General features: G+C 41.9%; 1 protein-coding gene across 7 annotated transcripts in view; it reads left to right on the top strand.

Moving 5' to 3' along the window:
• Positions 1–15,019, top strand: part of DAB2IP (DAB2 interacting protein) — a 243,972-nt gene that overhangs the window by 85,586 nt on the left and 143,367 nt on the right. Inside the window, exon 1 of one of the 7 annotated variants that reach the window (XM_074846350.1) lies at positions 9,970–9,989. The exons of the other annotated variants lie outside the window; for them this stretch is intronic. The gene's annotated coding sequence lies outside the window, so the exon portion shown is untranslated. Of the gene's footprint in view, positions 1–9,969; positions 9,990–15,019 lie in introns of those variants that run through there. 7 annotated transcript variants of the gene reach the window in all.

A 15,019-nucleotide genomic window follows, 5' to 3' on the forward strand; every position in this document is an offset into this window, starting at 1 on the left:
AGTCCAGTAATAAACATTAGCGATAGAGGTGGGTTTTTTTTCCAAGGGTGTTTTTTTTTAAATGTCAGGAAAAGGAGACCTTCCTGCTTCACAGTTTTTAATGACCATTGCTTTGTTTTTCAAGTCTCTTTTGTGGCATTTGCTATTTAATCACAGAACTCGTGCAGTTTTTCATTGAAATTTTAACAGCGTGGCTGACAGATGCCCATAGAAAAGATATGCAAAATTTTTAAAGCTGTACTGTTTGTAGGAAATATTCACTGGCAGTGATGCTATTTTTAGCACTAGTGCTCCAGCTGAGACTTTCCTCTATTTGTTCAGTGCTTAATTGTCTAATAAAAATCTCTACTAAATTTAATAACTTGGGAAGTAGTGGATGATGGAGGAATTCTTGAATTGTTTTGATAAAACAATGGATGGAGAAATCTAAATATCCCTTTAATAAACAAAAAATTAGAGTGTATTTATTGTCTGTAGAGGCAAAGATTAGATAGACCCTTCAGTAGGAGCAGCATGGCAGTAGTATCTTAAGCTCCTTCGTTTGCTCTTACTGTGCTGGTGATGTTACACTGATCTACACCACCTCCTTTAGACGTATGTTAGAAATGTAGAAACATCAAAACTTAGTATTTTCTGTGACAAATGCATCAATTGCTACTAGATTAAAAATGAATGAAGTTTTAAAACTTCCCATTTGGTGCCATTGGAAACACCAGAGTGAACCTCCAGGGAGCGCTGGCCCTTCTGGTATTTGCATAGTAAGCTAGAAACCCACATGTAGTAAGCAAGATTTACAAATACCTCATCCCATCTTCCCATCATCAGTAGTGGAAGGAACCATCTCTATTTCCAGAGACACAGACTCCCTGATCAGCCATGTTGTGAGTAACCACTGGTCAGCGCTGCCGTTTAGTGTCTGGAGCTACAGTGCAGTTAAACCATAATATTGTGCCCAACATGAGCTGTTAACAATCTATGGGGTGGTTTTTGGAGTATGTTTGGGATTTTCGGGACTAGTTACTTCATCTGCTTCTGACAGGCTGAGGTAACACCTGACTGTTTATTGACTTTTCACCTGTCCTCTTAATGACAATATCCTGTGGTTTTGAGAGCTTTGTATTTCCCTCCTTCTTTGATTTTTATGTGTTGTAACCTCTGTCAAATTTTAAGAGGAACGTTGCAGAGGAGGTGATTTAAGACGTACTGGATATGGAGTTTTGATAGTGAGATGCGAAAGGGGTAGGGGAAGGAAGGGAAGGAAAAGAGAGGTAGGAGAACTGTAGGGAGTAACTTGGAATGTGGGGAAAGGCTCATCCAGGGCAACACAGCCACCTGGATTCAGTGTCAGCAGCTGTAGCTGTGTATGTGGGCTGAGGCAGGGACAGTGAGCTTTGCAAGTCAGATAAACAGCTTGAAAAGAAGCAGATTTGATGAAAGAACCTAGAATCTTGATGAAATTGGGCAACTGGAAATGTGTATGTGTCTGCTGATACCGTTAGTGTGGGCTGCATGCCCATTGTGGTGTTCTTGGCACTACCCAAACCAGTAAATGTCTTCTGAATATGCATATTCATGCATAACCAAAACACTGCCTTCGAGCAATTGTTTGATTTTCTTTAGCACGTTTGTAAGAACTGCAAATACTCTGTGGACTTGAAAGAAGCCTTAGGTAGATGCATCCTTATCTAACCAGTGAGGTGTCCGGGGATGAATTGCAGGAAATCCCTTGGATGGTCAATGACAGAGTAATGGCACAAACTCCAGTAGCTCTGTATTCTTTTCTGAGACTTCCTTTTGCCCCAAGATAGGAAGTGAACTCAGGAGTTTTGACTCTCATGTTCTTTCTCTAAAATCTTGACCACAGTCCCATACCTGAATGTCCCATGGTCCCAGCAGCTGCCGTCTTTAAGAGGTAACTAAATACAGCAACAGTCTTGATAAAATTGTGAGAACTGTCAATACTGCTTAAGAGTAACTCGGGAAATTACTATCCAAGCAACAACTCATTTAGTGCTGTGACAGAAATTTGAAAATTGTACCAGCGACTTTCAGGCAACTTGAAGATTGACTGTTGTCTCCTTTTGCTCATCTTTTGCTTATCTCTATTTTAAGTCCTTTCCTTCTGATAGTAACCTTACTTTCCCCTAACAGTGTTGCTGAGAGGGGCTGATTACTCCAAAAGGAAATAAGTAGCAGAGTTGCTCCCAAGTAATACAGAGTGAGTTTTTATCTAAAAGCCATAGGTAATAAATGAGAAAAAGGTTAAAAACCCTGGTCTGAGTCCAAAAAAGAATTGCTTCCAAAAGCATGCTTAGAGGGGTTTTAGCAGACTTTTCATGATCGCTTATGTATTAGAGTAAGTTTGTCTCCTTACAGCTGTGGCAGTCCAAACAATTTAGACACAGAGCTGCCTTTTAAAGCTTTTAAACCTATATTTCCCTTGAAGGTCTTCTAGTGTGCCACTAATCCCTTAAGTTATTGCACTGAAGGCACTCTATAATCCTTTAATTTACTTTGCTCTCAATAGAGACGAGGAACGAGCTGGGTCACTTTCCATATTTGGGCATTATCAGTTTTGCTTTTTTCGACTCAGACACTAGCTGAAGGTAGTTTTCTTTCCTTTTAAACACTGCCGAGAATATTGAAAATGTAGATATTAATTGCTTGTGTGTCTGTGTATATGTGTATTAAAAAAGGCACACAAACCCCAGAACTTTCTTAGTCATTTCCCTGTTTTATACAGCCGTAGGGTCACGCTTTTAAACTAAGTTTCCTCAAGCCCCTTTGGAAATAAAAATTGATGGCTTTTTGACAACTGTGAATTCATATCCAATATAGAGCTGGTGAGGGTCAAGAGACAGCGTCAGCCACAGGTAATTTCTGGAAGGCTCATCTCCTCAGACTACAGCAGACAAAGCTTCTGACTAAAATTTGTTTGGTGGTGCTGAAGGTAAAGCTTTATGGTGATGAATAATGCTAGGCGAGTGTTAGGCTTGTTTTTAATAAGCAGAAATACTATAAAAGACTGTCTAGAGCAACACACTGGTTGCCTGAATTTGGAAGGTTTGTCCTGTCCGTTGCTGCTTGCTTGCATGAGGGACACGTTTTCACTGCAGGTTTGTTCTTGAGAGCTGGGCTGGGAGTCCTGATCTGCTCTCGGAGGTTTTGCTTATGAATGCTGGCTACTCAGCATTACTTCAGAAGTTCATTTTAAGTTGAGCGTTGAAGCATTCACTTTGGGGAAAAACATGCCCTGCAATTGTATAGACTTTGAGAAACATTGACAAGAATAAAGACAGGCAAAGTTTTGCTTCATTAACATTTACACTGAAAAAGGAATCCTCAGATGCTGAGCACTTAATGTTTCTTTTTGAAGAAACCAATTTATTTGAAGTGCAAGTTTCTTTTGTACATTATGTGCTCACATTTTTGATTTTTTTACAGCACTTCTGCATCAGTGAATTTCTTGTAGAGTTGGAGATCAAGCCTGGGCTTGTTCTGAAGTATCCAAATGTGGTAATAGGTGGACTGTTGTAAAATTTGGCATCTGGAGTTAAATTACAGGATGCTTCCTAAGCTTCTTGGTTACTATAGGAACAAGTAATAGTCATCCTTCATGATTAAGCAGTGTCCATGGTAACCAAACGAGCAAATTTTAAATGAAAGATATTTTCCTTTTACATTTTTAGCAGTCAAAGGTTAACAGTTATTACCTTTATGCCCTTAGATGGGAACAAATTTTGATCTGGCTGGCAAATTTAAAGTGAGAACATTTGGTGTTCATTTACATAACTTTACTTCTAGGACCAACTGAATTTTGGGTGAATACCAAGATAAAATTTCTGAGAGTGGGGTATAGTGCATTAGTCTCCCCAGGAAGAGTGAATGCTCTTTGCAACATGTGCTAAATTGTTCTGCAGCGTTGCGGTGTGTTGCTGAACGACTAGCGTATTGCTCCTCAGAGTGCCTGCACTTCAGTAGTGGAGGGAGGAATCTGTACATATACCCTGCATATTTTTTAGGACAAAAAATGCATCAGTGTAGGTAAGAGCATCCTCCCTCCCACTTCAAAAATAGGATGGGAAATGTACAAGTGAATATAGCCCTGCTAGATCCCCTTCTGTAATCTACTACACATTTCTGTTTGTAGGTAAACAGTGGCTATCACTTAAAAAAGCCTGGCAACACAATCCCAAAGCTAGCACAATTGCTATAGGTTAGTGGCATAAAGGAACATCGAGTTTGAATGGTGGTTTCTGTATGTCCGTCTGCAGCACACTGTATTTATATGAAACAAGAAAACATGACTGCTTTTTAATGTTTTCTTTCCTATCTCTTTCACTGGCAATGTTTGCTTGAAAATGGAAAAGTGAGCCTGTGAGGCTGGCACCTGCAAGTATGTTTTCAGAGCATGTATGTGTAAGAGAAGCAGAAATACCCACCCACCCACAAAGGAAATAGAAGTATCAGTCACAATAAATTAGGATTTACATTCCACAACTAGGAATTGTGGAATGTAAAACAATTGCTTAAAAGAGTCTGCATAGCTGTAAGGAAGATGTATGAGTAACAGTAGTAAGGACAGGAAGCATTTTCAGCAATATCCTAACCCTTGATAATTGTAACTGGAGGAAGAACAGTGTTTTCAGACTTGCCCGTCACTGCTGGTTTTTAATGCTGTTGTTCTTTGAGTTGCTTCATCAGGAGAGATACTGTATTTTGTCCAGTAGCTACCAAAAATTACTGCTATCCAGTTAGTTAAAATCCCTTACTCTTCTATAAATGTTTTCAGTGAAACTGTATCCTAACTAGCTCAACCTTCTGCTTTCTTGAACAATACTAAAGTTCCTTCAATGTTAAGGCAGTCTAACTTGGATTAATTGGCTCTGGGCATTAAGACTCTTTCAGGCTGATGTAAGAGCTGCATGTACTATGTGAATTTCAGATCTTAATGTTTGCTCTATTATGCAGATGGATGTGAATAGAGATATGTATGTGACCCCATTTATCTCTCTAATGAAGTGCCATCAATAGAACATCTGTTTCTTTGCTGTAGAAGATGAAACCTCTGATGAATCATGCTTATAAATTAAGTATTTATTTATTTAATTTGCATTTTGCCAGTACAGACCTGTTACAGCAGCCACTATGCAGAACTGCAAAATGGTCTAGTAATTAAACTGTGCAAAGTTTTCCTTTGTACTGTGCTGCTAGTCCACACACAGAGTAAACTGTTCTCAACTGGTTTGCAGTTCACATGCCCAAGTCAACTATAAAGAAAGCCCCAGACCAACCAGAAGAACACTTTGCCAGCAAAACAAACCTCACTGATGGGAGACAAAAAGATGGCTGTGATCCAGATGTGTATCTCCTGTCTCACTGGGGTTGCCACTGTGGCACTCTGTGCCTCTATACTTGTTAGTTCTCTCTGAAATTGGAAGCAAAGAGGGCTAACGTGCCGCAACACAATCTGTTCTTGTGAGATTTCAAACTCCCTTTTGCAATCCCAGGAGTTTTAATGAAACAGGAGGCCTGTCAGGCCCTGCGTGAGCTGCTCTGAAATCCCTGACAGAGACTTAGCTGCAGCAGGGACAGTCCGTTCTCCAGCCGTTCGGCTGCAGGGATCCTGCGAGGTTAGCCAAGGGCTACCTGAGACCGTCTGGCCGGTGTCTGTGGTCCTCCACCACCACGTGCTGATGGCTGCCTTGTGTCGGGCCAGCAGCCTGCAGGGCCAGCTGGGGCTCCCGGCAGGCTCAAGTGGAAGAGGGTGGTGTTCCCCCTGCCCTGTTCCGGGTGGTGTGTATAGGTGCCATCAGTTACATCCGCAGCGACAGAGAATAGAGAGTGTTGAATTTTCTCTTTGCCTTGGATTGCCTCTGTGAATAGCAGCCATGCTGATGAAGTGCTGCAAGAAAGCAGCACAGTAACAGTGTGGAATCTTCGCAGAAATGTTAAGCATGATAGATGAATCTAATTTAAATCTCCCCAGAGCTGACTTCTTGTTCTCCAGACTCCATGTTGCTTGTCTTTATCATCACATAGGAGGAAGCTGATGTTCCGCTTCACTTTATCATCCTTTCCAGTTTAACCAGGGTATTAGCAGTCTCCATGATCTGGTCCCCAGTCAGGCTAGAATTTCAGCTTTTTCTGATGTATTTTTTAAGTCTGTGCTTGATTTCAGTTTTGCCTTGGAGAAGAGGCTCCTAATGATATGCTGTTAGCAAAAGATGAATTTGTTCACTAGATATCATACCAAAGAAAGATAAATATCATATATATTTTATTTCAGAGACTGATAAATAAAGAATAAAAATACAAAATATATATATAGCTAATTAAAAAATACCAGACAGTAAAATGGAGTTTGTAATAAAGGCTGCTCAATCAGCATGATTCGCTATTTATTTTTGGAAAGGGGGGCTAATTTTCTGGATGCCTTGTATTTTCTCCCTGTCACCACCCTGTCACCAGGTCTGGGGACCTGCAGCTATGTCTGTCTTTTGTACGTGGATCTGATGTTTCTTCCGTTTTGTAGTACAGAGAACTTAGTGTGTATATTTTCAGACTCCCTACGTTGAGAATTATCTAAGCTTTCCTTTCCCATTTGTGCTGTTTTCATCTCTCCTTTTTGCCCTCTGGGAGTATTTTTTTTCTTGACAAATATGTCTAATCTGTATCCTCAGGTTAAAGAATATATTCCCGATCAACTTCTATGAGGGCAGAATTTGCCCTAGGTGTCTATCACTAAACTGCAAGAACGAAGGCAGTACATGGGGAGGGCCAGCATCTGCCGCGGGGATGTGAACTGGCCAGAGGAGAGGCTGGCTAGCTGGGCAGGGAATGGCCCTGCACGGCAGTGAAAGGTATGGAGAAGTGTACAGGAGAACGGGGAGAGCCCTCTTAACTAGCAGCGATACTGAACGTCAACTAGACAGGCAGGTAAACAACACCAGAGAGAAATCCTCCACCCCTCATGTCTGTGTCAGAAGCAGATTCTTCCAGGCAGCGCAGATCTCCATTGTCCTCTCGCTGGGCCAGTGCTGTGGGTTAGGTTGGCCAGGGAAGGGGCTTCAGCTCCCTCTAGTGAGGCAGCTGGATCTCTGCTGTAACAGAGCAACACTCCCGTTACCCCACTGCTGGGTGATAACAGAAAAACCCCTGTTATTGCCGATTTGAAGGCTGGAAGGCCTAACTGAGCTTTCCGGGAGGGAAGAGGCTGCACACTGAGCAGCCAAAGCCCACAGAAAGACAAGAGGAAAGGGCAGTAAGTCCCCTTTCTGCTTGCATGCATCAAAAAGCACCTCAGTGTGCTGCTGGGAATAGAATTCTCTTACTGAGTAATATTAGAGAAAATAGAGGAATAGATACATATCAAGTACACAGAAAAATAGCACAGCTTTTTTCAGTACTAGATTCAAGAGCCATTAATAGCACTTGCTCAGGAGCAGTATGAGGAATATTAAATACTACACAGTACGTGATATCCGGGAACCTGACACAGAGATGATATGAGATCCATTAAAGAGCACAGCGTGCTATGGCAAAGGTCAATGTCACTTCAAATCATTATTTAACAAAGAAAAAGCTCTCCTTCCAGAAGATCTTAGTCCCACTTTGAGAGAAGATGGTCATAATTTTTAGCTGATAGGAGACAGTGTGTTCTGATGTTTTCTGTGTGTTCAATTGTTTTCTGTTTTCCAGCCAGTTCTAATAAGGCTTTTCAGTTCACACGACTGTCCCAGCCAGCATCCTTGTAGCTGCAGAGGATTGTATGGCTCTGAGTGGTGCTTCAGATGTCTTTTTATGCTTCCAGGCAGGGACACAGTTGAGTTGGAGATGGCATTCCCCCTGCTAAGCTGAATATAGTGGTTTTGTAACACTTAAGTCATCTGTGAGGGAAACAAAGGTAATAGTAAGAAGCTGGATCTGTTTGGTGTAGTCACTGTGGATAGCACTAGCTATAGGCATACCTCTAATTGTTTAATTCTAAATATTTTGTGCCAGAACGTAGCACAAAAGGCAAGCAATGTTCCCAATTTATTTTTTATTTTGTATGTAAATGGTTAGATAAGTGAGAATTTTTTTACAAGCTATAATTCTGTAATCAGTATCCTTAATTGTCTGAAAAGGTAGCAAGAGCATGAGAAAATGTGAGACTATTTCTGCTTAGAGCATTAAATGAGTGGGGAGTAAATTGCTGATTCTGATGTAGAAGCGTTGTGGGTACAGCCAATGGGATTGCTGTGCTTTCTAGAAGTGTATTTAAGCTAGAGATTCTAAGATACAAAAAAGAAATAATTTTATTCTAACATAAAAAGTGGTGGTGATGCAAACGTTCATTAGCCTAGAGAATACCCACTCTGAGTGTTCATTAGCTTCACTTTTAGATGAGTCTGATTTTTCAGAGGGCAGCATTACCTGCCCTAAACTTTTGCTTCACGACCATTTTTATTTAAAAGTTAATTTTATTGCCTAATAAAGGTTTGCCTTTTAATTAATTTGGTGTGGCATAATGGGTATAATATTGCTGTAAGGGATCAACTGGAATTCACTGGGGGATCAGCAGGGCATTTGGGCGATATGTTCCAAAATATGTTCTCCAGGTAATCGAACAACGAAACTGGCCTTGCAGCTGTATTTCTAGTCCAGCTGATGGGAGGGCTAACGTTCTTAACTGACCTTTGTCCACTGGAAATCGAGACATTTTGGCATTTCAGCCTTCCATTCAAAGTTATTCATGCCTCGTGAAGGGGAAAGTTGGCTCAACTCGGTATTTATTATTTTCTGTCATAGGGGTAATATTCAGCTTTTTAAAAGTGCCACTATTCTAACAGCAGCTTTTAAATACCCCTTTGGATTCAGATTAGAGATCCATCTTTCCTCCTGGACTCATGTGGCCACCTAAAGCTCTCTGAAATGTGGATTTTTCTGCAGGCTCTCTTGAGTATTTGGAATCACACAGACACTACAAATATCCACTCTCCAGGGACTGTTTTTAATTCATAAATGCTACCGTGAGCCATGTTAAATAAATCACTTCTGTCACTATATGCCTCCTCCTCTCCTCCGTTGGGTTTGTAGTAAGGAGTTATTAGATAATGCAGAAATTAGAGGAATAACACCTAAATTCATTAAGCAATAAAACTAATTCACGGAATGTAATTGTATGAGCAGGAGACTGGTAATTCCTGTTCCCTCTGGTTTCACAGAAACTCCACCCTGGTAAGCTCTGGGGCACCCTGGAGATGTCAAGCTCTACGCCAATGGGGCAGGACAGGGAGGAGCACACCCTCGCTGGCGGATCCTTACCGAAGGTGGGGAGCCAGCCTGACCTCTCCCAGGGCTGTCTGCAGGATCTCTTCCACCAGCTGTTGGCTCTGATGAACTCTTAGTTTTCTGCAGTGCATCCAGATGATCTGGTGAAGTTTTGTTGTCCTCTAAAGTCTCCTTTCCTTAAAGCACGTCACCGCGATACGGTGCAGGAACCTGGCCTCCTGCCGTGTCTCCCCAGTGCTGCTGGCTGGTCTGGCATTCCAGTCATACTTCTCTTTTTTGCTGCCTCTGATGAAGTCATCATCTGTACTTCTCTTATTCCTGGCTTGTTCGGAGTGCCATGGCATGTGCGTTGCTGACAAGCACGGCTTCCTTTTGGTGAGTTGAGGGGGACGTTTTCTCATTGCTAACTTTGCTGACGGTCATGCAGATTTGTACCCCCCTTTCTCGTTTGGAGTTGGAACAGTTTCATATCAGAAAAATCAACTTGCTGGGAAGTGCCTGCTTGTTAGTTATTCTTCCAGCTGGTTCTCTTTGCTTTTGTTCATACTGTCTCTTCCACTGGCTGATCCCTGGAATTGCGTGTGAGAGGAGAGCAGGAGAGGGGGAGAGCGTGAAGAGAGATGAACAGACAGAAGGAGTTAATGTATTTCATTCCCACTAATGAGAGCATAATCCTGATGATCTCTCGGACTAGCTGTGATTCACAAGAGCAGGTAATGCAAATGCAAAAACATCTCACTTGCGAAGTGAAAAGTAAACAGTATTAATATTTGTTTGTGTGTTTGTTACACATAATGACCTGCTCTGTAGCAGTGTCAGCGAAGTTGCAACAAAGGCAACAGCGAAGTTGAGTGGGTTAAACAAGAGCTCGGGTGCCAGGAGTTCCTCACAGTCTGTTCTGCTGCCGATGTCCTGGAAGCCTTGGTGGGGATCGCTACGCTGCTCTGTAACTATTCCACAGCATGAAGAACAGGCATGGAAGAGTGTAGTAAGGATTAATTATTCTGTCAATTCAAATGCCTTGAATTAGTTAACAAATCAACTGTGTTTATTACTGTACAGAAACAGTTTCAGAAATATTCATAAGCCCTAGGTCCTAAATTAATGTGCAATGTTTACAGTGCTGTGTGTGCTGTTGGCAGTGAACTCCGTGAGGTACTTTCAACCCTGGCAGCTTAAAAAACATCCTGGTGCAGTACACACCAAGCAGCATTTTGGACCCAGCTATGTCCCAGCTATGGGAGAGGTTTCAGGGGGTTGATAATTTCAAGGAAGTTTCTCTTTGAAGATCTTATCCTGCACTGGGGAAAACCCAAAACATTGCAGCCTTCTCTAAATATTTGGAAAAGCAGGAAGCACTCTTGTTTGTTTCTTCGTGCTCTTGCGGTTGTATAAGGTGGGTGAGCCCCAGCCCAGTGTCGGCCTGTGGCAGACATTGGGGAGATTTAGTACGTGTTCATGAAAAAGAATTGGGAGGGCCCACAGGAGCATGGTGCTACAATGTGCAGGGTGAAAGTAAAACAGTGTGAGTAGAAATGCCTAGTTATCACTGGGCAAGCTTAGAAAAGTACATGAAAAATGCCATCAATAATGAGGAAAAAATTAGACCAATTTCTGTCAGAATGGTCGTAGTTCTCCTCAGAGTGACTTATGAACCTTTTCCAGGCCAATTTTGAAATTTTTAAGAGTTTCTAAAGGGGCAGGTAATATACTTAGGTGGGCCTGCCTGATTCAGCTGTCCAACAGTAATTAAACAACTTCTTATTGCTCATCCTTTATTTGAGTATTGCATTGCGGGCTGGTGGAATGGCAGAGAATCAGAAAGCCACCCCCTTCGCAGGCATCCATTTCTGCAGGCTCTGTCACTGGGTAATGTGGCTTTCCTCACTACACCTAAGGAGTCCGTTCTCAGATCCAGTATGATCCTCATTTAATAGACTGTTAAATGAGTGATTTCCAGGCCTCTGTGTCATAAAAGAAAGATTTGGAGGTTTTAAGTTCATAATAAGTTGAGGACTTTGGGAGAGCAAATAGTGTCCTGAGATACTGTGTGTCTAAGTCCTCAGATCAAATCTGATGTAGAGCAAATAAATGGACAAATGAAGGTATAATCCTGGAATTTCTATGAGCTAAGGGATAGTATTAAGCTAACAGACAAATTCACTGTCTAGTGAGGATGTTATCTGATAATACTAAGTGCTTCTGGAAATGTCATTCCGTGGTTAGCTGCTTGCAGTAATACTGTATCTCATTCTGGAATCCTTTATCTTGGGATACAAAATGGATGGCAGACATTAATTAATGAAACCTTGCAGTGTTCCCATGGGATTTTCAAGGTTTTTATCAATTGTGAATCTGATGAAAAGCATTAAAATGTCCAAGGGCCACACTGGGAGTCTGTAACAGATGTCAGTGTAGAACTCTGGACTCTGTGCTATTGAGAGGTGTAACAGAACTGCTGTAGGGTCTGTCCAGCCAGAAATGGAGTGGAAGTTCAGGAGAGGAGGAGGATGTGTTAGAGGTTGGGAAGAAAAGGCTGAAGTCAGATACTGAATCTGATCTCTTGTAGCTTGCTTGTCTTACACACAAGTGGGCAAATTTGTCAGAAATCACAGAAAATAAGGCTGGAAGGGATTTCAGGAGATCATCTGGTATCCATGTGCCCCAGGAGAGGGGAGGGAAGGAAGCTCATTGTACCTGAACCTCTCTTGACAGGGAGAACTCCTGCCACAGAAAGGTTTAAGATAGGCTTGAACATACATTTATCTCTCGGTTTGATCAATTCCAATATATAACTGTCCATGTCAAGCAAAGACTTTTTCCAATGGCTAACCTAAATATCTTCTGCTGTAAATGAAGACATTTCTTTTTCAGCCTCTAGTGGCTACAGAGAGTGTTTTTATTATTGCCTTACAGCAACCTTTTATGTGGTGGCTGGCTGCCGTGGTGTTACTGCAGGCTTGCTATAACAGACATCACTAATGCCAGTCTCCAGGCACAGTAGCCTGGCCTAAGACTTCTCCTCTAACCCTGAAGAAGTAAAAAGTGCAGTTCAAGCCTTTCTGTATTCATACTGTTCGCTGTGTAAAACTGTTCTGCTGTACATTCCTGGTAGTTAGGAGTTACTAATTTACCTGTAAGCTATTTTTACTTCCCTTTAAAACAAACAGCTTCCCCCTGCCGCCCCAAACACCCACACCCAACCCTCCTTCTAGTTATTTCTGGTTTCTTATAAAGAGTTTTGTAATGTCTCTCATGCAAAGCCTCCCCTCTGCAGTGATACCCACAGTGCTTGAACTAAGCTAAAATGCAGATTTGACTCCAAACACTTTATGAACCATAAGCTTAAGAATAATAGGAAGCTTTAGGTCCTAACCGATCTCTGTATGTTGGTCTGGGTCAAACTGCTGTTTGCTGGCTCTGCTTTGGGTATATTTTAATGATGAAGTAAGAATTTAAGAGTGCAGTTTGTGACTTCAGTACAATCAGACCCAGATATTAATCAGCCCTGGGTTGTGGCACACTCTCCCTTTCTCTGAGGAGGTCTGACCTGTGTGGTTGAAAGAGGAAGCAGATTCACAGATTACAGAAAGTGAGACAATTGTGCACTTTGGTCTGACAAACCACTGTGGTGCAAGTCAGTAGTGCTGTAACACCTCTGTGGAGCAGCAAGTACTTTCCCTCTGTGCTGACGGCGAGAGGTGTGTTAGGCTGGGGAGCACAGCTCTGTGCCTGTGCTGCAGGCCTCTGGGGAAAGTAATTTCTTGCAACTGCTTTTCACATAATCCCATCATTCCTGTTTTCCTGCTGTGTTTATGAGAAATGCTTTAAACAACGTTTATTTTTCTGGTCATTAAGAAAATGCAAAGCAGCTTCTTTAGTTGTCTTGTCATCTTGAACTCACTTTCAAAATACTGTAATCAAGTAGTTTCTTTATGACGGTCCAAATAAAAGGCGGCCTCTGTTCAAAGGAATGGTGTGGGAACCTTAATATGAAAGGAGAGGACACCAAAGGACTTGATTGCCTCCTTGAGATTCAAAGTGCAGCATTCTGCAAAGAAAGTGCCCAAGACATTAGAAGGCTTGGCTGGAAGTTGTGAAAGCAATTAACTGGCTGATTTTGGCTGTCTGGCTCTCATACAGGTTATGTGGCCACTGGTGAGGACTTATGGGTGGGATTTGCAACTGAGGAAGATGCTGCTGAACAGGCACCTCACCCAGTCCATGGGTGGGATCTCACAATCTGTCCTTTTGGAATAGTTTAAGATACATCTCAGGAATTGTTGAGTGGAATTGCAGGTATTAGTTGTTTCTTACAGATCCCAGGTGATGGCAGTCTTTGGCAAGGGGACAACCTTGCTAAGGGGACAACCCTCCTTGCCAAGACTTGATGGCAGCAAACTGCAGACTGCAGAGGCTGAGAACTGCAAAAAGGCACCTCTAAGTTACACTAGTTACGAGAACAGCATTGGCTGAGACATTCTGAAGTACAGGTTGTTCCATCTTTAGATTTCTTTGCATACTAATTTGTGGAAGCCTCCCTCTAGCAGAGTCTACCATCTCATTTCCTTTTGCAGCAAGTATTCTTCTTCAGGCCACCTCTCATTCCCAACCAAGAATCCTAGCAATGATGTAATATTCATTGGCATGCCTGTTGCCTGTGAAATTTTGTATTAGAAGGAGTTCCCCCAATGTTTATTTCAGCTCATTTTTTAAATTTATTTTTATGTTTATAATTTTTAAAAAGAGAGGAACAACAGTGTGAAAAGTCTGCTTTTCAGTGTTACTCTGAAATTGCTGTTGATTTGCTGTTGTCGTTGCTTGGATCCCATAGTGTTACATATCCAGACCCTGTCTTTCAGAAGTTATAGGGATTTCTATAGATCAGAAGGGTTTGTTGATAAGGTGACATGAAGGACAAAATATTTGTGGAAAATAAGCCTACAGAAAGAGAGAAATTCAGTTAACAGAAGTCCAACCCAGTGGATGTGGATAAATAAAAGAGTAGAGAAGATTCTGGTGCCTGGGAGAATTAAGAAGTATGAGCTTCATTCATCTTCTCCAAAGCTTGTACTATTCTGTATTCGGGAGACCATGATTTGATGGCAGTAGACAATATTCTGTTATATATTAGTGTGTGGCAAAAAAAAAAAGCCAGAAGACAGTTTTTGACAAAAGCCTTTTCCCAGCTTGCACCTTACCAATGTATTTATATACCACCTTATATTTGTTTAATTTTTGTACCCATTTTGAAAATTTTAAATAGTTTGGGGCTGATTTTGAATGTAAAAATTCTTCATGTCCCCAAAAGTCTGGCTGTGAGTGGAAGTGATAGAGTTCCCACGGTTGGATGTGGTCACTGCAGGGCAGGGACAAGCAGAAAAGCAGCACCCAGCTCAAAAGAAGCCCGTGTGCTTACTTTGAAAGGAGCAGCAAAGTAAGTGGTGTTTGAAAATTAAGGTGCACTACTAGATTTACTCAGGCCTTTGTTTTGTACTCCTGACACTTTAGATGGGCTTAAACTCTGCTCATAAACGTGATTGAGCTGTTACTTCTAACCTTCTTGCCTTGCTGTAGAGATCTATATAAAGACATTTTCTTAACCTGCACAGCCAGGCGGGGATTCCTACAGAAGACTGTGCAGTCCCCCGTCAGGCAGGGAACCTCCTCACCTCCCGGAGAGCCGCAGCGCTGCTCCAGGAGGAGCATTCTTCTGCCCTTGTCTCATGGGTCCACTCTTGAG

The sequence above is a fragment of the Strix aluco genome, chromosome 20 (assembly GCF_031877795.1).
Source record: "Strix aluco isolate bStrAlu1 chromosome 20, bStrAlu1.hap1, whole genome shotgun sequence".
In the NCBI taxonomy this organism is placed as follows: domain Eukaryota; kingdom Metazoa; phylum Chordata; class Aves; order Strigiformes; family Strigidae; genus Strix; species Strix aluco.